This window comes from Balaenoptera physalus (genome assembly GCF_965194825.1).
Source record: "Balaenoptera physalus genome assembly, chromosome: 9".
Lineage (NCBI taxonomy): Eukaryota > Metazoa > Chordata > Mammalia > Artiodactyla > Balaenopteridae > Balaenoptera > Balaenoptera physalus.
The window spans coordinates 26529514-26556960 of record NC_138888.1 but is presented as its reverse complement, the minus strand read 5'-3'; the positions used below and the strand labels follow the sequence as shown (position 1 = coordinate 26556960).

General features: G+C 38.3%; 1 long non-coding RNA gene across 1 annotated transcript; it reads right to left on the bottom strand.

The window, feature by feature from the left end:
* Nucleotides 1-218: 218 nt before the first annotated feature.
* On the bottom strand, nt 219-27171 carry LOC309666995. The gene is made up of 3 exons (XR_014267458.1): nt 9054-27171; nt 5427-8694; nt 219-5185 (listed from the first exon to the last, which is right to left on the bottom strand). It is a non-coding gene; the product is annotated as an uncharacterized lncRNA (long non-coding RNA).
* Nucleotides 27172-27447: the final 276 nt, after the last annotated feature.

Here is a 27447-nt window from a genome sequence, read left to right as displayed (position 1 = left end):
TGCCCCAGGCTGCACAGTTAGTAAGTGACTGAGCCCCGCCATTTCCCACTTCGACAACACCCTATTTCAATTATGTATCGCACTGGAAATAGCAGAAATGGGATACTGTCTACCCTATCATGTGACAGGAATGGCTCTGTCCATGCTCCTGACAGCATTTGGTGTTTTATTAACACCCACCGAGTGCTGTGTGTGGGTAAGCACTCATTTTTAAAATTGGCTTAGACTCATGGCAATGAGCAGCGACTCATACCCTAGAAGACGGATGCGAAGAGTGGAAAACGTCTTCAAGGTCATGTAGTTCACCTCTTTTACTTTATCTCCAAGGAAACCTTGGCTCAGGCCTTCAACATTGCACATTTGCGTGACTGCAACACCTTCTCAGCTGGTGATTCTCTTACTTCAGTCCTCCTTTCACGCCCAAGGGAAATGTTTTAAACCTGAATCTGATCATCTCATGCGACTCCTTTCTTTACCCAATAATTCCACCAGATTTTTTAGCATCTGAGGCAAATTGCTCTTTGCTTCTCAAATCCATTCTCTCCTTCTTCCTGGGTACATGTGCTGCACCTGAACCCCAGCTGGAGTCCACATTTCCTAGCCTCCCTTGTGACTGTGTGGTCATTTGACTAAATTTTTACCAATGGAATGAGCTGAAGTGATACGTACACTTACTTAAAAGGAAATTGCTACCCTGGCCATTCTCTTTCTCTATCCCAAGAGCTAAAACTTGGATATGGCTTCAATGTCAACCATGCTTGCAAAGTCAATGCCCCAGGGAATGCGAAACACCAAAAAGGAAGGGACCCAATCTGTGAGCTACCACATGGAGCAAAGTCACGATCTTCCTCGGGGCTGTTACTTGAATCGGAACTCATTTCTGTCTTCCTTAAGCCACTACGGTTTGGAGGCTATTTGCTCCAGCAGCTTAGTGTTTACATTGACTAATTCAGCATTACCCTTCTCAGTAGGGGTCCTGCCTTCCTTTTACTCTCATCAGTGGCTACACTTCCAAGGTCTCCCTACTCTCCAATTATAAATTGTAAATCTTCCAATTATAAAATAAGACCACACCTAAAGCACTTTCCAGCCCTTTTACAGAGGATATTGTTAACAGCCTCTCCATCATCCATCCCTCCTTTCCTGGCAATGACATTTTGACATCCCCTTGAGGAACTTAACTCTCCCCCATTCTTAGCCATGTGATTAAGATGCGATTGGCCTACTTCCAGTTTGGAGCATAGTTCCAGATCGGCTGAAGCCTTATCTCCTTTCCATCAATTAAATAATAAATTCAGTGATGAGTATATAACCCAATCAGGTCTAGTGAACAAAAATGAATTTTAAGACTTTTGCCACATTTCTCCTCGACAATGGTGGGTACAGGTATGAGGTCTGGAACTATGGCTGTCATTTGGAGTCCATGAGCAGACCCAGCCTAAAGATGAAGAAATGCAGAGCTGAGAAAGCCATAGAAAAATGGAGGCAGAATCTTGATAACATTGTCTGAGCCCTAGATCAAACTATACCTGAAGACAGCCCTGTCCATCTTTTGATTCATGCCAATTCGAGTTGTGTAGTCTGTGACCTTCAACATAAAGGATTCTAACGTACGTTGGAATGATCTTCCTTTGGTCCAGTTTGTTCTGAACACTCTTCCCCATCTGCAAAACTCCTGTTCATTTTTCAAGGCTTAAGCTATCTCTTACCTTCTCTGTGAAATCTTCCCTGACTCTCCACTAGCCCTACTCCCTCAGCCAGAGTTAGCTGCTTCTCTTAATGCTCTAGGAATGCTTCGCATCAATTTTATCATATGTTGCAATTATTCACTTAAGAGTATATCTCCCCCAGAAGACGTAATCACTGAGCAATTTGAGGTAGAAGATTATGGCAAAAATAGACATACTGAAGCAGGATGCAACTGAGCTTCAACAAGAAGGCAGGTTGCTGACATAGGAAAGGTGAAGGCAAGAACTGGACCTCAACCGGGCATGTTGGGGTTCAAGGTAGAGTGTTCAGATCTACAGGGAGACTGGGCAGGCCACAGTGGGGCCCCACAGAGAAGCCCAGTCATCAGGGTTGGACCAACCCAGGAATTGAAAGTGATGCAACTTGGGGACAGTTGGGCCCTAAGCGTCACCTCTATGAAACTGGATTGCCTAGGTGGTGCTGAAGGAGTCTCAGAGTGAGACAGACCAATTATATTGGGTCTAGTGAGTATAACTTAACTCAGACTCCCATGGATGCTGGGTGAAGGCTACTGTATGTGTTTTAGAATTTTTCAGGACTGACTTAAAAAATAAGATACGCTTGGTTCTTCATGAGGGGTATAACAGTCAAAAATACAGATTTATGGAGCTGAGTTAAGACCAAAGCAGAAAAAATAAAAACAGAGGCCTATGGTACCCATCCTGATGGAGAAATGTACAGCTTTCCTAAATATCAATTAATAGAGATGTTGGCAGTCAACTGAGTACCCCTCATGGTACTATGTTCACCGTTTACCCTGATACTGGCAATGATTTTAAATTTAGCATTAAGTCTCCACCTCAGAACTAAGATGCAATATGCCCTGTCTGAAGTGTTCATATAGTGAATTAAAATAAATACATAGATTTACTGCTTTTGCTTTCCCTTCAGTGTTGGGCTAGCAGTACATTTTGGGCTGACCTCTCTATGGAATAGCAGAGCCATGGTGAATCAGACTCCATTTACATTTTGATAAAACACAATTCAAATATGTCTAGACTCTTTTGCTCTCTTGTAATAATCTCTCATATAAACCCTTATACTCCTTTCTCTCTGACTGGATGGTCATTTCCCCATCAGAATATAAACAAAGGCAGAGGTTTGTTCACCAACATAGAACCTTGTGCCTAGCACATAGCACTTGTTCAAAAAAATATTTGTTGAATGAACTTCAGTGTTAGCAGTTGGGAAGTGGGGGAGCATCTTCTTCATTTCATTCTCTTGTATTTTCTTCTCTCTTTGATCTCTTGTTTGTTAAGGCCCCTACTAAGTATATGAGATTTTAAAGACCTATTCTGACTTCAAAATTACTTAGGAATCTTTCATTAATTAAAAAGAAAAATGAAGCACCTACTACAGGCAAGATATTAAGCCAGGAACTGAGAAACACAAGTATGAGAAAGACTAAGACCCTGTCTTTAATTGTTTACTATCTAAGGAGGCTTCCCAGACCCGGTTCCATCCTGTGTGTGTGGAGGCTTCCCCACACCTACAAGCAATTCCTGGAAGCCAGCAAGGTGTCTGAGAATTCAACTCATTTCTGACACTATCTACCTGGAGATAGAATTGGATTCCACATGTAAAGGACTCAGTCCATCAAGACCACCCCACTGACACTTCAGATGCCAGTCTTAAGCTCTGGGTGTTACCTGTGTTTTTGACCCACACGCTACAAATCAGAGGTTCCCACAATCCCCTCCTCAAACTTAATTAATTTGCTAGAGTGGCTCATAGAACTCAGGAAAACCCATTTACTCAATAGATTACCCATTCATTGTAAAAGGATATTACAAAATATAGCCAGATGAAGAGATAAATAGGGCAAGATCCCCAACAAAGGAGCTTCTGTCTTCGTGGAGCTTGGGGACCTGACATGGTGGCATGCAGAAGCCTTCTGTTTCCCTGATATGGAAACTCTCCAAAAAAAGGGCAAAAAGTTGTCCTTTGGGGTTTTTATGGAAGCTTCATTGCATAGTCATAATTGACTAAATCATTGGCCATTGGCAACTGATTCAGCCTCCAGCCCCTCTCCCCTTCCGAGAAATCAGGGAGTGGGACTGAAAGTTCCAACATGGTTGGTTCTTCTGGCAACCAGCTCCCACCCAAAAGTCACTTTCTCCGAAGTGTTTTCAGGAACTGAGAACATGAGGTCGCATATTTTGCTCTTATTGCTCAGGAAATTCCAAGGGTTTTGGGAGCTATGAGCCAAAAACTGTGGATGAAGTCCAAATATATATGAGCAACATATTTGGTCATGGAAATGACCAAATATACGTTTTTCCTATAAATCACAATATCACACTGTCCAAGAAAGGAGATAAAATTTTCGTAAGTTACTATAGCATGGAATACTATGAGATATGTGATTGGAAAGAAGCATATAATCCATACTGTGATCTGTGTTAGAGCCACTTGCACGTATGCAAAAAGCCATGGCACTATATACTGAAGATTGTAAACTTTATTTTATATTGATGTATAATTGATATCCCTCATTTTGAAAAGGGCGGCATGAATTTTTCAGTGTTCAGAGAGAGTTTATGCCAATGAGACAGGCTTAACTCATTAATACTTCAGCTAATTAAATAGCTAGCTGCCATGATTTAGCCTAGATTTGCTTGGTATCAAAGTGTCATGAACATGCATAAAAACACCAATGTATGTTTTTGCCATGCATAAAAGTCCCTGCTATGTTTGCCTGAACTGTCCAATATTTGATTTTAAAAGATGATCTACCATAATTTTAGGTAAATAGAGAACAAATCTCCACCTTCGATTGGCCTGACGCTGACCAGTTGCCATGTAGGTGAGCAAAATCACCAATACCTTTAATACATTTCTAAAGGTGGAAAGCTTCCTAGAACTTACTGGTCTTAGCAAAAGAGAGACAGTAGCTAATACCTTGGGAGCCCAGAGCATAGCCCCCACCAGGGACTGATGGCCAGCTGTCAGGCCTGAGTGACTGACTGACCATTGGCTGGGTCCCCGCAGGTGGTGGTGACATTGATGAAGAATGATGGATGACTCTGACACAGCCCCACCCCACCCACTTACCCATATGCATGACAGAAGGGCTCCCAGCCTAGATGCCCTGGCTGACAATGCCTCCAAGTAGGCATTCAGATGTGTAAAAGCAATGCATTCAGATCCAGCCACAAATATGGAGGCACTTAATGAGTTGCTAATGTGAAAATAATTTTCTTTTCTGACTTTTGAATTGTAGGAATAAAGACACAGGGAAGCCATGCAACTGATAATGACTCTGCTGAAAAAAAAGCAAGTAGCTTTCAAGAAACACAACAAAAAGGTGGACCCAGCCCTGTCAGAGGTTGATAGAAGATTATTGATACATCCCTCCTTTATTTTTCTTCTACTTGCTCTCTCTTCTCACCCCAACCCACCCAGCTTTGTGCAGGTGTATTCACTACCCCTTCTTCTTCCCTCCATCTGAGCTGGATTCTTTTTTTTTTTTTTAGACATCTTTATTGAAGTATAATTGCCTTACAATGGTGTGTTAGCTTCTGCTTTATAACAAAGTGAATCAGTTATACATATACAATATGTTCCCATATCTCTTCCCTCTTGCATCTCCCTCCCTCCCACCCTCCCCATCCCACCCCTCTAGGTGGTCACAAAGCACCGAGCTGATCTCCCTGTGCTATGCAGCTGCTTCCCACTAGCTATCTATTTGAGCTGGATTCTTTCCACCCCTTTGATGCATTTTTCCTCCCTCCCTCCCTCCAACCTTAATCCTTCCTTTCCTTCTCCACTACCCTCCACTCTTCTGTTCCCTCCTTTTCCCTTAATCCCTCTGGCCATGTCCCTCTCTCAAATGAGATTGTTTTCCTTCCTTGATTTCTTTTTCGTATTTCATCATCATTTTGGCAAGGATTTCAGAGCAAGTATGTCTTTAGAAATAAAAGTCAGGAAATTTGTAGACTAAAAAGAGCAAGGAAAACGAAAAAAGGATTTTTCAAACTTAAAAGCCACCTTAGGAGTTGAGAGGGGGGAGAATGAGGTACCCAGATTCTGTTGTCTACCTAAGAGGCCTGATGGGGGAAGCCTCTGGGGATGGATCAGCTAATTGGAGGACGTGAAAGATGGGTGCGACTTGTACTGACCCGCCCCAATATGTCCAGATGGGAAACCTGCATATGGAACAGCAAGCCTCACCACCAAGACCTCTTTTTCTGCAAAGTGCTGGCTAAACTAAGGAAGAGTCTGCATTATCAAGCCTATCTAAAGAAATGAACCTCTATTAACTTTCAAGTATACACAGTAAAAGATATAGAATCTTCTCTGGTGGTGGCTTCTAGACTAGTTTTATTGACTAGAGGATAATGAGTTAGCAACAGACAAAAGCTGATGGTGCCACATCAATTGTACATAAATGAGCATTTCTGCTGAGATTGCTTGAGAATGGTTTACTTTCATAATCAACTGGAAAATGCTCCCTTGAGTTTTGCTTTGATGATTCATGCATGTGGTAAACTTTCCTTTTAGGGAAAATATCAGGTTAAACTTTATCTCAGGCACTCTTTCAAATAATCAGAAACTCTGATTTCGTGATGTCCATATTCATGTCTTTATTATCTTCAAATAACCTTGGCTGCAAACAACATTTACAGACCAGAAATATTTACTGAAAATATCTGTAACTTCTTTCTAGCTTTAAGTTACTGAGAAGTAAATGGAGCTGCATGTTACAAATATTATGTGAGAACAAGCAGCTCCATATCTTTGAACCTGGTGGTTATGATCTACTTGATAGCCATATTTGAATGGTTGCTCTGCACAGCATAGGACTTGGGCAATATTTTCAGGATAACTGACAAAACTCTACCAACCGGCTGTGTCTTCATGGACACTCAAGGACCTGTTATTTTGTCTAAGTATTAGCATCCACTCTTGCACTGGATCATAGAGATTTATCTCCCTAGCCCTCACCTCCAGTTCACTCTAACAAGTCACTGGGAAGCTCTGAAAGAAACACAGAATACCCATGGCAGAAAGTCATTGCCTAAATAGGCCATCAAATAGGGAAGAGGTTGACAACAGAAGAGAGACATTTGGGGCCCTTGTGGGCTAGTTCTGAAGCCCTTTCCTATTGGTAGAAGATGAGGCGAGAGGACACAGAAAGAATGTGGTATGAATGAGGAGGAACTCAGGGTTCTTCTAGTTTTATAACCCGCCCCCCAAAAAACACCTCTAGAACGAACCCACAGAAGTCATTCTTCAGATGACCAAAACGTACATGAAAAGATCTTCAACATCACTAATTATAACAGAAAGGCAAATCAAAACTACAACGTGGTATCCCCTCACACGGGTCAGAATGGTCATCATCCAAAAGTCTACAAATAGTAAATGCTGGAGAGGGTGTGGAGAAAAAGGGAACCCTCCTACACTGTTGGTGGGAATGTAAATGGGTGCAGCCACTATGGAGAACAGTATGGAGGTTCCTTAAAAAACTAAAAATAGAGCTATCATATGACCCTGCAATCCCACTCCTGGGCATATATCCAGAGAAAACCATAATTTGAAAAGATGTGCACCCCAATGTTCATTGCAGCTCTATTTACAATAGCCAAGACATGGAAGCAACCTAAATGTCCATCAACAGATGAATGGATAAAGAAGATGCGGTATATATATATATATATATATATATATATATATATGAATGAATATTACTCAGCCATAAAAAAAGAGTAAAATAATGCCATTTGCAGCAACATGGCTGGACCTAGAGATTATCACACTAGGTGAAGTAAATCAGACAGAGAAAGGATATTTATCCTATGATACTGCTTATATGTGGAATCTAAAAAAATGATACAAATGAACTTATATACAAAACAGAAATAGACCCACAGATACAGAAAACAAACCAATGGTTACCAAAGGGGAAAGGGGGAGATAAATTAGGAGTTTGGGATTAACATACACACATTACTATATATAAAATAGATAACCAACAAGGACCTACCATATAACATAGGGAACTGTACTCAATATTTTGTAATTACCTATAAGGGAAAAGAGTCTGAAAAAGAATATATATATATAACTGAATCACCTTGCTGTACACCAAAAACTAACATGACATTGTAAATCAACTATAGTTCAATAAAAAAAGAAGTCTTCCTTTATTTCACTGACTACTGGCTGTTAAGGGTCTCCCTGCCTTGGTCCACATGGATCTGCAGCATTTAGAGGTTATTGGTGCAATCTAAGCTATTGGAAGATTGCCGATCGGAGCATCAGCATAAAAGCATACATTCAGAAAACAAGTGGCAAGCCATGGTTCAAATCTGATCTCTACCACTTACTTGCTATGTGACCTTGGACAAGTTACTTAACTTCTCTGTGCCTTTGTTTCCTCAGTTTTAAAATGGAGCTAAAATAGATAAAATGATATGATACTGAAACTGATTCAGAAATTGGGGAAGGGAGTATGGTAGCAGTAAGTAGGTAAACCAAAATTGGCCATGAGTGCGCAATTATTGAGTTGGGTTGTAGCTCTATGAAAACTTATAATACCATTCTTACTACTTTGTTTAAATTTATTCATAATAAAAAGCTTGCAATGTTGCGTAACAAGATTTTTTTTTAAGGGTAGCAATAATAATTGTACGTACGTCCGAAATGTGTTATAAGGATTAAATGTGTCAATATATGTGAAGCCCTTCAAGCAGTGTTTGGCCAATAGTAAACACTATATAGGTGTCAGGTATTAGTATAATATTGTTGTTATTATCATCTGACATAGGAGGTACACTTAACACCCAGAGAGCATAGGGGTAACTTGAATAATATTAGATGTATCAGCTCATCTCCACAATCCTATCCTTTTTCTATTTTGACTACCCAATGCTTTAGTTCAGGGCCTGTTTTTCTTTCTCTCAAAGATTTCCAATAGCTTCCAAATTGTTTCCTTGCCTTCTGTCTTGCCCTCTGGCCCTTTTATTTATTTTTTTTATTTTTTATTTTTTTTTTTAAATTTTATTTATTTATTTATTTATTTATTTATTTATTTATTTATTTATTTATGGCTGTGTTGGGTCTTCGTTTCTGTGCGAGGGCTTCCTCCAGTTGCGGCAAGTGGGGGCCACTCTTCATCGCGGAGCGCAGGCCTCTCACTATCGTGGCCTCTCCCGTTGCGGAGCGCAGGCTCCAGACGCGCAGGCTCAGCAATTGTGGCTCACGGGCCCAGTCGCTCCGCGGCATGTGGGATCCTCCCAGACCAGGGCCCGAACCCGCGTCCCCTGCATTGGCAGGCAGACCCTCAACCACCGCGCCACCAGGGAAGCCCTCTGGCCCTTTTAATACAGCCAAATGCAGGACAGAGCTTGGAAGGGTACCAATAGGTAGACTCTTCAAGGGATAGGCATGGCTGGAGCTGAGGATGCACGTAGTGATGCAGAGCTACTGAGACATCCAGGGGTCACATTACGGGCTGGATGGGGACTGCAAACAAAGCCACTCTGGAGGTCGGATTAATACTCCACAAATGAGATGATGTGAAACTGGGCCAGGACAGTGAGAGTGGGAAGAAAAGGAAACAAACAGGAGAAATAGAGATAGAGAGAGTGCTAAAATCAAGACACTATCTTTTGGAGACAGTCTGAATGTGAGAGCTGAGAAAGAGAAGTACATAATGACTTCAAAGTGTTACATCAAGATAAATAGAATGGTGATGGCCTTCAATTAAGTTGGACCATAAGTGTGTAATATGCAGAACTGGGGATGGCTTAGGGGAAAAGAATGGGTTTGGTTCTCTAGGGGAGCAAAAAGTTTTCCTTGACCCTTTTGGGGTCCCTGGTTGGGTCTGAAAATTCAACTGACAAAGACAGATTAACAGGAGAAAAGCATCCATATTTATTTAGTCTAAGTTTTACGTGACATAGGAGCCTTCATAAGAAAAGAAGGCCCAAAGAAATGGTTAAACCTGTGTGCTTTTTATGCTAGGTTTGATGAAGGGTGGACAGTTGTGAAGAAATATATTAGGTTGGGGAGTGTGAGATAAATGTAGCAAACTGGAGGAAGCTAAGCAAGACCTGTTTGTTTGGACTTTTCTCAGGGTTCCACCATGTTTGTAGTAAAGATGCTCCTTTCCTCCAGGTATACGGAGGGCACCTCTCACATGAGGGTCTTATGACCTGCTTCAGGGGTGAGGTTAGGCGGGCGGGGAAGGTCAGAGAGACCTCCTGCTTCTGCTGTTTCTCAAACTCTTTCAGCTTAAAATATTCGATATGTCAAGGTGCCATATCTTGCAGTAGTATATCCTGAATTCCGTCAGTTCTAATGAGCTAGATTTATGAAACCTTGGAATATCCATGCAGAATTGTCAGGAAAGCCAATAGAAATGAGAATTTGGTTCATCATTGGGGCCCCTTTTTTCCATTTTTAACACGTGTTAAAAACATATAATCTTCTTAAAGTTGAGTGTAATTAGAATAAATAAAATGGAGAAAAATAAAAGATCTAATTAAGAACGTTCTTCCTGCTATATCAATGCTGAATAGAATTGAGTTAAGAAAGAAATTTAATTCTGAGAAGTATGCTTATAGATAATAAATTGAATTGTGTGTGTGCACGTGTGTAATAGACATTTCCAGATTGTCTCCCCCCACCCCATCTCTGTCTCTCTTACACACACACACACACACAAACTGTTTTTCCTATTCATCAATGTAGCAGAAAGAAACCATGGTGCTGGGGAAGGAGAAGATGATCACACCCAGCCTCCCGGTTTGATTAATAAGCAAGAGAACAGTGTTCCTGTTTTCAGGGAGCTTTCCTATCAGGGCTGTAGTCTCTGGAGAGCTCAAGCCTACAAAGCGATAACATCTGGTGTCCATTATTTCTCCAGATCTGTTGTGATTAGTCCATATGATAAGCCTGGCCAATTGCTATGGGCGAGGGATTGCTACATTCCCCCATCAGGGTACTGGAGCTGTCACTTCTGGTTTGTGGGCCCTGCTAATTTGCCACCACAGTTTCCAATATCTGTTAGAATTCCACAAGGACAACTCAGTGCCTCGCAGGGGCAATAGGCTGTGGGGCTGTAGACAGAAGGCTAGCACTGATAATAAAAAGGAGAGGTTTATCAATTAACTCAAGCACCACTGTGTAGACAGCGGCTGGCGGTCCACCCTCACTTCCGTTGCTCCAGGCTGATTAGACGGTCCTGGAGAATTTCAGATTCGCTGATGACAGAAACAGTGAAGTCTCCAAAAGCTACAAGAAAATAAATGATCAGAATATATAAATAAGTTTATCTTATTTATCCTGCTTGTTCTTTAATAAGGTGAGTTTTCTGGCTTTCCAAATGCTTTCTGTTCTTCTTCCTTCACCTTCCCTCACGAACAATGATACGAAAGAATAATGGTTGGAGGCCATCCAGGTGGCAGAATGGCTTGTCATTTCAGAGGGTGGAAGAAGACTCAAGGCCTAAGAAGGCAGTTGTGCTATTTGATAAAGCTCAGTAGTATCAGAGCTGGCTACTGAATTACGTGTCCCATTAAAACCTTTTATGCAAGTTTTGCAACTTTATTAGGAGCAAAAAGTAGAAAACAAAATTCAATCAAATAATTGTAATTTTTACAGAATAGTAGTAATATCTTTTCTCTGAAATCAATGTTAACTTTGTCATTAAATGTATTCTGAAGATGAAATTTGGAACAACATATCACCAAACAGAGATGAAAGGACAGATTAAGTTAGCTCTTTCTCTGTGTTTTCCTGTGATCTTGGTAGTCATTTAAACATTATCTGGTTCAAAAACGTTTTTAGAAGCATATGCTTGTTTTGATACCTTTGAAAGTCATATCAGCTAATAATTCAAAATTTGAAATTAAACAGTAAAATGACAACTTGCTATCACTTAATCAATGGAACCTATAGTTCCAAATCACATGCCAAGTGTTGTGACTGCATGTTGTTACAAATAGCTTAAGTTCATGTGTCACTTAAATTTGCATAAAGAAAGTAAAACTGTCAATTAATCATGTGAGAAAAAGACAGTAAGACCAGTGCCTGAATTTCTGCTCTGCCACCTAGGTGTCTTGCCACTGACATGCATGGACTTCAGATCTAGAGTGGAAAAAGGTTACCTTGGGAACTAACATCAAAGAGGTTAGGAGCAAGAAATTGCCAGATGCTTAACATGATAAACAAAGGTCAGGTTTATACAACCAGAATCCCTCCCGGTGAATGTAAAATAAATAAAATAGTGTTAGAAAGATAGAAGGAAAAGTTTGGCCTGACTTATCAAGTAATTATGTCTATTTTTTCTTACCACTAGCGGCAGTGCTCAGAAAGAAATGTTGATTTAAGGCAAAAATACAAACAGTCCTTCAATCTTACTTCGCCTGATTTCAGATGGCCTTTTTCTTTTCTCTGTTTTTGTTAATCCAATCCTAGTCTTGCTTGTGCTGCCCCAAACACTTTAAACTCTGGATTGTTGGTCTGACCTTGGCCATCATTCATTCCCCTGGTCCCACTACTAGCTACTCTCCCTTTCTCCCCTCTCGACCTCAGGCCTTTATTCAGGGCTCAGAGAGCCCCTCCCCGGCAGTGACCAGGTATGTCTGTTAAGGTCAAGCAACCTTAGTGGCAAAGCTGTTATTCTCTGAATTGTGGAACCTAATCATTTAGGCCCCAACTGGATTTGGAGATGCCTGAATGTTATCGATCAGTTGCGTGCAAAAAACATTCACTCAGTAATGAACTCTTTTCCACTTTGAATGCTGGTGATTTAATCAAGAGGTGCCTTGTAGGCTGGTCACTAAAGGGAATGGGATGAAAAATTTATTAATAATTTGCCTCCTGAGGTAGATCCATGAAGACAGATCCTGGCTGGTCCAGATCAAAGCTGAAGTCCAATATGTACAAAATGCTGGGCCATTAATTTGGATAATTTAGTTTCCTTCCTTCAATCATGAACTTCTTGCCAATTTTTTTTAATCACATACTAATGTATCACTTCCATCAAAGAGGAACTATCTGAAAAGAAAGTTTTTACTGTTATCATGGGTAAATCAAAGTGTAAAACTGATCTACAGAACTACATAAATGATATAAAAAATTATAATCAAAATGTGACATTTTATTTCCTTTGTGCTTCTTTAAAGTGGAAAACTACTGTCAATATTTCAGTTTTTCTCTGAAGAAATAGTTACATTTATGTCTTCTTATAATAGTGTCCATCCAGCCTACAATAGTGATGATCTCTGCACGAGGTTAAAATTTTTAGGAATGAGAGTATTTTGCAAGCTTTCATATACATAAAACAGACTCTGGTCATAGTCAAGCTGCCAAAAGTAGAAGACAATGATAATTTCTTGGGCATAGATGGATTTTTTACCAGATATTATTATTATTATTATTTTTGCTTTGCAGAATCCCTTCACTTTTCTTTAATAAATACATTTTATTGCCCATTTTTCTTCTTTTAAAAAGAAATAATTAACTTAGTAATTTAAACATGGTGAAAAATTTTTTAAAATCCGGAAGTTGTTTTCATAGTGACTCCAAATTACGTTACTCATTTTTCCAGCAAATGTGTTTTGCTGAATCTTCAATTGCTTCTACTGATCCATTGCTCAAGAAAGCAAAAGCCAAACTTCAGAGCAAAAAGTGAAGCGTAAACTTGAATCATGTTAGCATCAATACAGTTCTGAGCGTGTGACTGGTGTCAGTTTGGTGTGATGAAAACATAGTCATTCTGCTGGTTTAAAATATTTTGACTTAATACATAGACTCTTTGCCATAATTTGTTTAAAAATCACGTGTATTCGAGAATGTTTAAGTGCTTCTCCAACTTTCTAAAATTATACCTTGCCAATTGAAAGTGGAATTACTGTACTCTCATTTTAGCATTTAATGCATAATAACGTAGAGTAAAATCTCCTGGGGTAGAGATGTCGTCTTCCAGCCCAAGCACAACCCCAGTTGTTCCACTTGACTAGGCTTCCAGAGGAGCTGAAGGAGGTCAGACCCTCTCCATTGACACTAATGGACCATTTTATGCAAAACTGTTCATTTTCCGGAAGGGACCATGTCTGACTGGTGGAGTGATTCACAAAACTCACTTCATTAAACGACCACTCTTCATGCGTGGCCATATTCCCTTTAGTGGGCTAGACGCTGTGAGCCTCGCATGGGTACCCAGGGTGGGGAAGCTTATTCCGCGCACCGTGAACTCAACCCCCGGTTCCACGTCCTGCGCTCAGACAGTGACTTCCTGGGGCTGGCACACAGGCTAAGGCAGGCCTGGCGACTCCGTTCGTCCGGGCATGACCATCCCGCGGGACAGCCTACGAGAACCAGCCCCACCCCAGCCCGTCCCGTCTCCACACCAACCGTAGTTGTATTCTTTGCCCCAATTCTCCTTGGAGCAGCGAAAGATGCTGTTCACAACGGTTGTGGCCAGCGGGGCCTCGCCCTGGACTCCTTCTGGACAGACACCTGATATCTGATTCCCTGCCGACCCGGGAACCAGCTCGCTCCTCCCAAAAGAACATTTGTTCCAAGAGTTTCTCCCACAATCTCCAAGACCATGGCAAGTCCAAAGACTGACAAATAGGAGAGGAGGAAGGTGCTTAATTTGGAAAAGGAGACAGACCAGGGCCTACTGAGGTTTGGAAGGCAGAGTGAGAAGTTGAGACACTGGAATGAGCCTGGTGAAAATGCTGGGAGATTCCCGGACCCTGTATCTAAACCTGTTGGAGCTTCTGAAGATCAAAGTGTCTTTACCCCTGGGTCACTCTTATCTCCTGAAGTCATCTGGCTTAGTCAAAGCCACTGTTTCTGGAGGCACAGTGCCACAGCTTCTCATTTGTCTGATGGTGATTCTGCTTCTCTAAACAGGAAGTTTCTCTCACAGTACTTTTCAACTTGCGTTGGACTGGGTAATAGCAGATTTCATTGAATGTTCACAGTCTAAACCCTTTGACCTTTCAAAATACTAAACGTTAGCTCTTTGCCTTTAAGAGTGCCTTGGCCAGCAGTCTGTGGAAGGTCTGTTTTGCTGTGATCTGCACAGCCCAGGACTGCTCCGAGCTCAGCTGCACCAGGCTAATTTCCATAAGCATCATGTGGTGTTACAGAAACCACATTTTGCCAAGCTGTCAACTATACAGCCTTCTCTTTGCTAAACAGACTCCCATTAAAGCTGTCTGCACAATTTGTCAGTTAAATGAGGTACAAGAGGGACGCTCTATTTGCCCCTAATTAGCTGTGCAGACTACCTTTGTCTGTTTGATTAAGCATTCACATTATCAATTTTGTTTAATCTGATTCATTTCACACACCTCCCCTGGGACAAAGCCCATACGGTTAACTAATCTCTGATATCATCTCTCATATCTGGCAGTTCTCATCTCCCCCAGAATACATTCTACCCACAGGCTCCATGATCATCAAGCTCCACAGAGGGGAGTTGATCTGGTGAGGGGCAGAAATTTAGTTCAGCAACTGGAGCTAAACCCCGACATGCTTAATTTAAAGCATCAAGGAGATTCTTCCCCGGTGCCATGTGTCTGCATCATTCATCCATTTATTTATTTGTATTCACTAATTCATCCATTCCAGCGGTAAACATATTGTCTGCCTACTATGCACCAGGGGCTGTGCTGGGAGCTGGGAGGGATACAAAGATGTATAAGATAAGGTTCCTGCTCTCAGACTGCTTATTTTCTCAGCCCCCAGGATTACTGTAAAAACCGTCAACTAGCGTGGAAAGAACACTTGCTCCCTGAGGCCAGTTCTACTAATATCTATAACCCATGGCCTATTCAGCTCAGCTACCAAACAACTCTCCAAAGAAAGATTTCGGATAAAGGCATAAAAGCAAGTGGTCATGGTTTCTTGAAATAATCTCCCCTCCCACTCCCGTTTGGAAAAATAGTTGGCAATGGAGACAGAGGAGTTTAAGGAAGTAGAATTAACAAATCACTTGATCATAAATAGTTCTGAAATGTCATTGCATCTGATAACATGATAGAAGTTTTTGCTTAGTGAAACCAAACCACTAGTTATTCAGCTGATATCTTCTGCAGGTTGACAGAACAAATGCTAAGTACTAGTAGAACAAACTGAAAATTTTGAGAGAAAAGCAATTGGCTTAATTTACTGGGGAGTATAAAACTATTCTGAAGAATATATATGTTTATATATATATGTATAACTGAATCACTTTGCTATACATCTGAAACCCACATGACATAAATCAACTGTATTTCAATAAAAATTAAAAAAAAAACTATTCTGAAGATGAGCGCAGTTGAAAAATATACTGGAATTTATGGCTCATGAACACTTGTATTCCTGAAAAATTATATCAAAACCTTAGGCTGATTAAGATGGCAATCTCAGAAACATATTCCACCCTGAAGGTTTTTGGGTCCTGGCAGGTGATAAGCACTTGAAAATGAATATTTGAATCTCAGAATCAGAATTGGAAGGATTTGGAGTTATTCAGTGCAACCCTCTACTTGTCCGGGAGTCTCCTGGATGACATTCCTAGATAAGGGAATTGTTGGATTCTGCGTAAGTGCCTCCACAAATGGGTTCTACCGCCCTGCAAAGCTGCCCTCCCATTTTCGGTCAGTTCTGACTAGCAGAAATGTAGTGGTCATGCTGCGCTGAAATCTGCCCCATGAAACTCCCCCCTCACTGGCTGCAGGGAGCTGGTCTGTGCAGGTAGGACTAATGCCTTAATAATTTTGAGGACAGCTTGAGGCTTCCTACCCAGACTTCCTTCTCTGAGTACAGCATCGTCAGTGTTTTCAGTGGTTCCGCCCCGGGTGGTTTCTCATCCTTCTACTCTCTCCCCTCCTTCTCTTCCAAATATTCTTTGGTTAGTTAAACTTCCTCTCAAAGTCTGATCCCCAGAACTGAGAACTGTCTCCAAGAGTATCTGACACACACACACAGAGGGGGACACTCCCTGACTCTGGACCACGCCTGGTCCAGTTCTATGGATGTGATCTAAGATCATGTTGACTCTTTCAACAATGTCATTGCTCTGTGGATTCATATTGACCTAAAATCCTTCGGGTCTTTTATATGTGGCTTTTATTCAGCTCTCATCACTCTGGATTTGCCCTGTTACTCAATTTTATGTTCATCCCTGTCACATATGATCTGGTTAACATCAGCTTATTTTTGTTTGTGTGTTGCCCCCTTGACTTCTGTAGTCTCTTAGTTTGCAAGGATGGCATCACTGTTTCATCCAAGTTATTGATTAAAATGATAAAAAGGCCATGAATCAAGTGAGTAACAGAAAGTCACCGTGGTTTCTAGAATAATAATAACAACTACACTACCATGTATTGCACAATTATACATGCCAGACACTACACTAAGTACTTTATGTATCTTCTCCCATGTAGTATTTCAGAAAACTCTATTTAGTATCATTGCACCAGATTATAGATGAGAAAACTGAGACTAGGAGCCTAAGAAAATAACTTACCCTAAAGAATGCAGTTAATAATTATGTGGAGGGAGAACTTCAACCAAGGACTGACTCATGCCTGAGCCCAACTTATTAAGCACTTTACTGTATTCACTACTTCATATCTGTAAGGACGTTTTACTTACTTATTCTTTAAACTCATTTTCCACTTGCATTCACCTCCCCCCACAGGAAACCTTGCTAAGGAGTTGGATCTGTAACCTTGAATTTGTATATATCTTTGTAAAATATGTAGGGTTATTGTTTTGGCTGGATTTATTTACATAAAATACATTGGGCTGTAGACCTAATGCTGTTTCTTATTTTTATTCCTGCATGCTATATGTTACAAATCTACCTCTGTTGCTGGGCATACATCTAGTTCATTGCCTCTAATGGTTGCGTAGTATTCCATGATGGGTATGGACCACATCTTATTTGTCCATTCCTCTAGTGGTAGACACGTAGGTTGCCTCCAACTCTCTGCTATCACAAACAAGGCCAAGGAACATCTTGGTATGTGAACTTTATCATCTTGAGTGAGAATTTCTCTGGATTCTAGACCAGGAGTGGAGGCTCTAGGGCATAGATAGATAAGTGCTCAGTGGTCCCACTAGCAGGACATAGGATTTCTGTTTCCCTGCATGCCCCATTTGGTATTTTTAAATGTTTAACCTTTGCCAATCTGATGGGTATGAAGTCACATCCCATTACTATTTTAGCATGTGTTAATCTGATTATTCATGGATTTGAATATCTGTTTATATACTTGTTAGCCATTTAGATTTCGTCTTCTGTAATTGCCTTTTTACATCTTGGTCCATTTTTTTATTTGTTTTCTTATTTCCAGATAAGTGGAGAAATTCTTTGCATAAAAACATACTTGATGTATTTTCTTGTCTGTTTCTTAATTCATATCTGTTTCCATATAGTGAATAATGAAAAAACTCTTCAAAAAATTCTGACCATCATCTCTAGCTAATAACCTTTAAATCTATGATCATCCTTTAGCTCTCTATCTAAACTTTTAGGCCCCAGAAACTCAGTGTGTCATATACTCATTATTCCTACCCTATCGTCCATCCTCCTACAGTCTGGTATGAGGCTTAACAACATTGCTATCTACCCAGTTGTCCAAACAACTGGCCACTGCTTTTCCTTATTCATCACAATCAGTCACTGCATCATGTCAAGTCTATCTGAGAAATAGATCTCTTAGCTTTCTCCTTATCTCACCTTCTCTTACCCTATACCAATGCTCATTACCCATTGTCACAGCTCTCAAACAAGCCTCCAAACTGATCTGTCTCCAGAAGTCCCCTACTTTATTTATATTTTAGTTGGGAGGAGCAACACATCAAGTGCTCTTCTCAAGGCCAAATTAGTCTACAGATTGCAGAAATGGGTGTTTGATTGGAAGATTAAAGGATATCTATGGTATAGGGCAGCTTATGAGGAAGGAACAGACCCAAGTAAGAGGCCATGATGAAGAATCTTGAAAAATGAACACAGTAAGTCCACTTTGAGTGCCTGTTGGAAGGATACATAAAGGAAGGAAAGGGAACTGAGGGGAAAGAGAAGGAAAGGATAACTCGTTGACTCTTCTGCATAGACTAACACTACACATTTATCTATAAAATCATTATAAAACTATCTTATTGATTCTTGTGCCTGGGATAGACTCAACTCATTATATTGGAAATTATTCCTTTGATGCCTGAATATCTGGAGACCTGATGACATGATTTTTGTACATCATCACATTTCAATTGCTCATCTTCATGTGGAAAAACAGACATTTATAATATAAAATTAAAATTTTGGTTGGTTCTAATGTATTGGGAATTAATATTTTATACCAAATAATAAAGTAACATGGTGAGATCTTAAGTAAGGATGAGTTGGAAAGTTTTCTGCATTGTATTTTGCCTTCTTTTTCCGGGGATACTTCTTGCTGGCAAAAGACTGCAAAAGCTATCTTCCAGTTAAACTCACTTCTTTCAGCTCACATTCTCATAAGCACTTGCATTTTATTTTTTTGAGTTAATATATCACCTTCTCATGGACTGTAGGCTATAAGCAAAGCATGTATTTGTGTCAATAGAATTTTAAATTAAGATTTAACATAGGGCGTCCCCTGGTGGCGCAGTGGTTGAGAATCTGCCTGCCAATGCAGGGGACACGGGTTCGAGCCCTGGTCTGGGAAGATCCCACATGCCGCAGAGCAACTGGGTCCGTGAGCCACAACTACTGAGCCTGCGCGTCTGGAGCCTGTGCTCTGCAACAAGAGAGGCCACGATAGTGAGAGGCCCACGCACCGCGATGAAGAGTGGCCCCCGCTTGCCGCAACTGGAGAAAGCCCTCGCACAGAAACGAAGACCCAACACAGCCAAAAATAAATAAATAAATAAATAAATAAATAAATAAATAAATAAAGGAGTTCCTTTAAAAAAAAAAAAAGATTTAACATAGGTACACCAAATTAGGTCAATCAAGTTGAAGATAATCAAGAGTTGACAGTAATTTTCTCATCGGCTATATGTACTTTATTTCAAGGTAAATAAGAAATAATAGTATGACAAAGATAGCAGTTCATACTTGTAGGGGTACATACTCAGTAATCAGATTAAAAGCAAAGGTGTTATGACTGTAATATCTGTCACTTCACTGGTCAGTGGTGTTTGTTTCAGCTTATCTGCCTAGATATATTTGCGTCCTGAAGCTTTGTGCTTAGTTTAAGAAGTTAATCTCCCTAAATGGGGTAATTGGATAGAGGCATTTTTAAGTCTAGAATATACAGTATTCATTTTTCTTCACCCCCAAAAATCTCTCTTTAGTATTTCTTGAAGTTCAAATCTACTGATGACCAATTTCTTCATCTTTTTTTTTTCTAAAAATGTTTATTTTTCTTTCGTGTGTGTGTGGGGGGTGCTGCTTAAAATGACAAACATCTCAGTTTCTGTGGATCAGAAATTTGAGAGCTAGGTGGTCTGGCTCAGGGTCTTTCATAAGTTGCAGTCAAGCTGTCAGGAGACTGAAGTCATCAGAAGGCTTGACTGGAGCTAAAGGATCTTCTTCCAAACTCACTTTACAAGACTATTGGAACATCAGTTTCTTGCCGGCTGTTGGCCAACCACTTTCATTCTTTTCTACGTGACCCTCTTCATAGAAAGATTAGAGTATGACCTAGGAGTTAGCTTCCCCCTGAGCAAGTGATCCAAAGGAGCAATTTTCTTCTTTCTTGAAAGATATTCTTGTTTGTATAGAATTCTAGAACGGCAGGTTTTGTTTTTTTTTTTTAGCGCTTTAAAGAAGTCTTTCCATTGTCTCCAGACTTCCAGAATTCCTGATGAAGAGTCTGCTTTCACTCTTAGCTTGCAAACTGAAGGCAATACACATTTTTATTCTCTGGTTATTTTAAAGATTTTCTCTTTGACTATGACGTGTCTGTGTGTGGTTTTCTTTGAATTCATTCTTCTTGGTGCTTGTTAAGCATTTTTTTATCTGCCTGTTCAATTCTTGCAACAATTTTGGAAACTTCTCAGCCATTTTTCTTCAACTATTTCTTTGGTCCCATTCTCTCTCTTCATTTTTATTGGAACTTCAGTTACACATGTTAGATATTTTTAGCATCTCTCATGTTCCCTACACTATTTCACTTTGTTTTGTTAATTTTTTTTCTTTCTATGTTTCAGTTGCATAATTTCTGTTGACTATCTTCTAGTTTTTTCTGCCCTCAGCTTTCTTCAGTCTACTGTTAAACTCAAACAATGAAATCTTAATTATAGATACTGTATTTTAAATTCTGGATTGTTCATTTGATTTTTAATATATTTAAATTTTCTGTTGAAATTCTCCAACTTTTATTTATTTTGTCCATATCTTACTCTCGTTTCTTTAACATATTAATAGTTGACATTTTGCAGTTCTTGTCTGCTACTCCAATATCTTGATCATGTCTGTTTGCCCCTATTGATTATTTTATGTCTTCATAATGGCAAAAGTTTTTTTTTCTTTACATTTTTGTATTTTTTAAATTGTATGCTAGGCAAATTGGATGATACATTGTAGAGACCCTAGATTATTTTATCTTTCTCTAAGGAGTATTAGATTTCTTTTCTGATAGATAGCTAAGTTGTTGTTTATTACCTTGACCTGCCAGATCTGGTTGTTAGGCTTTACTAGGATGAGTCTATTTTAGTTTTTCTCTCTTTCCTAGGGTGTAGCCCTTACTCTTAGAGTGTTTACCTAGGTCTCTTTCTTCTGACTGAGTTCAAATTCCAACATCTCCCTGCAGCTCTGAAGGTTCTAAAATTTTTGCAAAGCACTCTGGCCTCCCATAGCTATACTCTGCTAGGTTTCCTAGAATCTTATTTGGGGTATGTGCAACTTATGAGTCAGCCAAGGAAGATTTTTAGTACATATTCTGGGACTCCTTATCTGCAGCTCCCTCCTCTAAGGTACCCTGGCCCTAAATCCAAGCAGTCTCGGCAACCCTGAATTCTGCCCTCTGTTTCCTCCACTCAGTGAGACGGTCACTACTTTGACTCTTTTCCCTCCACCACAGTTTGGAAAATACTCTTAGGGAGAAAGCCAGAGTGAATGCTAGACTCACCTCAATTGTTTCCTTTCTCAAAGACTGAAGCCCTGAGTTCATTGCTGCCAGTGCTTGCAAATAATCTATATGAAAGAATTTTGAAACAATCTGTGTTAACTTTAAGAAAACCTAACTTTATAATAATAATTGACTCTGATCATGTAGCAAATATTACCAAAATGCAAATGCATTTAACATTAGAACACCAATTCACAATAAAAGATTGAAGAAGAAAAACAATATGATTATTTCCATAGATGCAGAGAAAACCATCTGATAAAATTCAACATCTTTATGTAATTTTAAAAAACAGCAAATATTTTTCTAGATGTGAAATATCTGAAGCATTTAAAATGAGCATTAGGAAAATGATGTCTGATATCACAATTTCCATTCAACATTGAACCTAAGGTCATAGATGGCATACGAAAAAAATCAAAAATGTATAAAGATTTGTAAGGAAAAGTTTAACTTGTCTTAATTCACTGAGTTCTATATGAATAAAATAATGTAATCCATAGACAAATTATAAGAATTAACATGTTAGTTTAACATGATGACTATAAGATCAATATGTAAAAACCAACTGCATTTTTATAATCAGCAAAAAATAATTACAAAATAAATTTTATAAACAGTAATAAAGAAAGTCATGAAATAAACGATTCTGTTGTTATATACATTGCATGCATAGAGGTTTGGAAAAATCTCTATCAAAATATTAATTATGATTTTCTTTGGAATCTTGCCTGATAGTTTGCTTTCTTTTAAAAAGATTTCTGTATGGCTTAATTTTTTTAATAGATTAACTTCATCTTCAGAGCTTTAAAAATACACACTGCTATATTTAAAATAGATAACCCACAAGGACCTACTGTATAGCACAGGGAACTCTACTTAATACTCTGTAATAACCTAAATGGGACAAGAATTTGAAAAAGAATATATACATGTATATGTATAACTGAATGACTTTGCTGTACACCTGAAACTAACACAACATTGTTAATCAACTATACTACAATATACAATAAAAATTTTTTTAAATAGATTTAAAATACTATATATAGTCAATTTGAAAAATCACACTTTACTTCAACTATTTAGAGCTGAAGAATAAAATGTGAACATGTACCTAGAGGTTAATGTTAGTATCTATTACTGCCAAAGCCTCTAGCTGGTAGGAAAAAAATTATCAGAATAACTACTTAATGTCATAAACTCAAACTATTTGTTCATTGATTTAACATTTAATTTTAAACAGCTTTTTGAAACTCTTAGAACACTAGAGAATCATCTAGTTATCCAATAAATGCTTGTTGACAATCTCAATATCTTAAACAAAAATAGACTTTTCATTCCTTGGTTGAAATGATTAAAAGAAAAGATAGGTTTAGTTAAAGGATTTAAGCTAGTAAGTGTTTAGAAAGTATGTTTTGAGATCACTTAAAGACACCAAGTGGAGTTTTATCCCCATATTTGTTTTCTTATCAGTGTTTCTCTAACATCTACTTATGTGTCTACTTGCATGTTTTAATTTTTAATGTAAATATTCTAAGATCTTTTATTTCCCAGTAAACAAACTGACTGATTTACATTTAAGACTATTACTAACTCAATACTCCGACCTTCAGAATCACTTGATTGTTCTTCCTGGTATTAAACATAACTTGAAGTGCTTAGCAGCAGCCAAGAACATCTGGCTTATATTTCTAATAAAATAAACCTGAAGTTATAAATTTTTTTCATGGAGGCCCAGAAAAACTCACTTCATATGGGTCCATTTTTCTCCCCTCTTGTACAAATGAAATAATTACTGGTAGGAAATTAAACTATTTTAAAAATTAAATACAAAAATATTCTATTTATTACAAAAACTATGAGAAGTTAGATTAATGTAAATAGATCATTTTAACCTTCATAGCTATGGCTTAAAGTAATCAACCCCTCATTTACATGAATAAGTTTTTAATAGCTCTATATGCTGTGCTTTGAGAATCATTCTGACTCATTAGTTTCCTTCATCCGATGCTATTAAGTATCAATACTTATGCTCCTTGGCATTGCCATCAGTTTTATATCAATCTTATTAGTATCCCTATATGTAGTTATGTTAATTAAAAAGGAGATCAAATCTCAAAGATGGAAGTTTTATTCTGCTTCATAGCATTTGGCCAAAGAGTTTAAAATAATTATGGATAAGTGCCAAGAATCTAAATTACTTCTGCTAAGAGAAGCAAATATTGGGAGGCAACTAGTTTTCCTTCTACTTTGGGAAGAAAGTAACCTTATGGAAGAGTCTGTATCATGCTCTGTGCTTGAGACACACAGAATGAGGAAAATTGTGGGTATTTTTTTGATTTTTCTGAACAATGGATTAATCAAACCATGTAGTCCTGGCCCTAAAGTAGAGGTATGCACTTTAACCTCAAATAATCTATGGTACATATTTTAAAATTAAGTCAACTAAATGATTTCTGAATCTCCCCGTTTGTTTTTTGTTGTGCATTCATTGTTTTGTTAACTCTTTCATTGATGGATTATGGATTGATTGATTGATTCATTTGATGAATAAATATATAATGAATATTTACTAGGGAGATGATATTTTGAAATGATTAAGAACATGTTCGTTTAAGCCAGACACTCTGGGTTTACTTTCTACCTCTACAACTTAATAGTTTTCTGCCTGGATTTTCTCATCTGTAAAATGAGGATAATAATCAGGAAAATAATAGTACCATTAATATATATTAAGTGCTTAGCCTGCCATAGCCTATCATTGTCAGCCTGTCATATTATGTTAACTGTTATTACATATGCTAAATAATGTAGGCTCAGACAGTACTTAGTACTCAGTACAATAACAATTCAAACTTTAAAAGCTATTTTTAAGCTGCCTTGTATATCATAAACTCTATAAATATTTTACTGTCATTATGAATCATTCTCATGTTGTATTTCCCACATAAATTTATCTCTGTATGCACCAATATGCATGGATTTGTTTTACATGGTAGTTTTGATCATCGTTATTTTCTACTAGATTATGAATGTCATGAAATAGGAAGTTTTTAAATTCTTGAGATAATGAAGTAGGTGTCTCAATCCTCTCTCTGATTTAAATGAGTAAATCAAAATGATTTGTCAACCCATAAGCCTAGGCTGCTGAAAGTTTGGATCTCCTGATCAAGATGAGCTTCTTTATCACAATACAGGTCTGTGGAGGCTGAAAGGACATCCCCAGCCTCAAGGGTAAGGAAGCCACAACAAGCTTGTATTGCAATATTGTATGTAACTTATTAAATTCCAGGCAGTAATTATCCCGGCTATGATGAGATATATAAATGGTATGCAGAAGTGTTAATTGGGAGACTGCATAGACAGTTCTTTCAATGGGAGAGCAATCCAACCATAATCCAATAAACTATTCAAAAACATCACTTGAGAACAGCATATCCCTGGCTTTGTTCTCTGTTAATTCCTATTTTCTTTTACCATAATTGTCAAATAACAAATCACATTTTAGTATATTTGGCATCAAACAGATTCCACTTTGATAAACATTTCCTAATTAGAGGATAAAATTAAGAGAATTTATGTCACTTAATTGGAGACCAGAGACATGCTGTGAGTCACAGAGCAAACCAAAAACAATTATCTGGGGACATTCTGAACAGCCAAATAAAACTACACTGATACCATAATAGCTTGTTCCATTCATGTCATGTTTCTAAAATGTAGTCATATTTGCCAAGAGTCTTATTTTAGAGGGAGTAGATGTGAAACTCTCCAATCTTCTTATTAAAATACTGGTAGAGAAAGTATGAGTAACAATGAATATCATTTTGAGATATTCATTACTATTTTTATGGAGTTACTTCATGATTCTGTCACAAACATTCAGTAACCCAATTAAAAATAGCATTAATTTTGGCAGACTAAAGAGTTATACTTTTTGAAGACTAGTTTAAGAATAGTAGATACAATAGTACCTAGATATTAGCAAATAGCTAAATTTTCCATTAAAGAGTCATTTAGTGGGTTAAATGGTGGGATTCACTGAAGCTAGCCAGCAGAAGAAAACTAGAGAGTTAGACCTACTGAGTTGATACGTCAATGAGATGTACTTGAATATGTGGAACAATTCACCAGTAAAAGCATTCTGATTGGACTATTTTTGTGAGTATATTTAAACTATTGATTAAAACTGTTTAATGATGACAAGGCTAGTTACTTACACTTTTTGAGTAAATTTTGGTAAGTTTAATTTTCTGTAAAATTATCCATTTTATCCAAGTTTTCAAGTTTATTGACATAATTTTCCCACCATATTCTTGTATTACTTTTTAATCTCATCCTCTGTTGAATTCTCCTTTTACCAATTCTCCATATTAAGTATTTGTGCATTCCCTCTCTTTATTTTTCCCTGACAAGTCTTCACAAGGAATTACCTATTTAATTAATACTTTCAGAAAACCTGGGTTTTTGTTGTTGTTGTTGTTGCTCTTGATTTTCTATTGCTTATATGTTTTATAATTCATTACGTTTTGCTTTTATTTTCTTCCTTCTTTCAGTTCATTCTTCTTTTCCTCCCAACTTCTTGATATATTGGGCTCTCTTTTTCTCCAATTCAAGCATTAAAGTGTATTAATTTTGACACAAATAGTGATTTAGCAGCATTTTTAGATGTATATTATTTTATTACATTTTATTTATTTTATTATTTTCATTTTAATTTAGTGGGATTTTTTTTTCAAATTTCCGTTCCGATTGGTCTAATGTTGTTAATTAGGTTTTTCAGTAATTTGTTTTCTGCTTGCTTTATCAATTACTGAAAGAGTGTTTAAAGTCTCCCACTATGATTTTGAATTATCTTTTTATTCCAGCAGTTTTTACATATAATACACAGAATCTTACATATAAGATTCACAGAGTCTTACATATAATACGAATGACCTGAGTATACTTGCCAGAGATGACAGATTCAGTATGCTAACTAAATAGCTGGAAGTGGTTCTCAGTGTGTGTTCAGTTCTCATATTATTTTAGTGTATACTAAAGGAATTTGAGATGCCAGAAATTTGTTGGTATAATTTAGACCACTGGCTCTCCATCAGAGGGACTGAGAAAAATGTGGGGGCAATTTTGTTTTATAAAAGGAATGGTGGGGATGTGGTCTTCTGGGAGTGATGGATGGAGTAACTGGAAGCAGAGCAGCACTCCAACCTAGAACAACTAGAAAAGCCAGATCAAATATGAAAAACAACTTTCTTAAGGCAGCTAAGATCTGAAGCCACAAGAGGTAAAAGGGCTGAGATTCCAGCAAGAGATGACCTTAAACAAGTGAGCTGAGCCTCTGCAGCTGCTTTTTGCTCTGGGGCATTTGGTGATTCTGGGCACAAGCACAGGAGGATGAGAATCAGGAACAAAGCCTGGTGGGTGTCCACTGAGGAGAACAAAGGAATGAATTGGGATTGTAGAGAGTGAGGATCTATGTTAGTTTGGTAGAGCTGTTCTAACAAAGTACAAAGACCAGATGGCTTAAAAAACAGAAATTTATTGCCTCATAGTTCTGGAAGCTAGAAGTTCAAGATCAAGGTAAAAGCAGTGTTGGTTCCTTCTCAGGGATCTG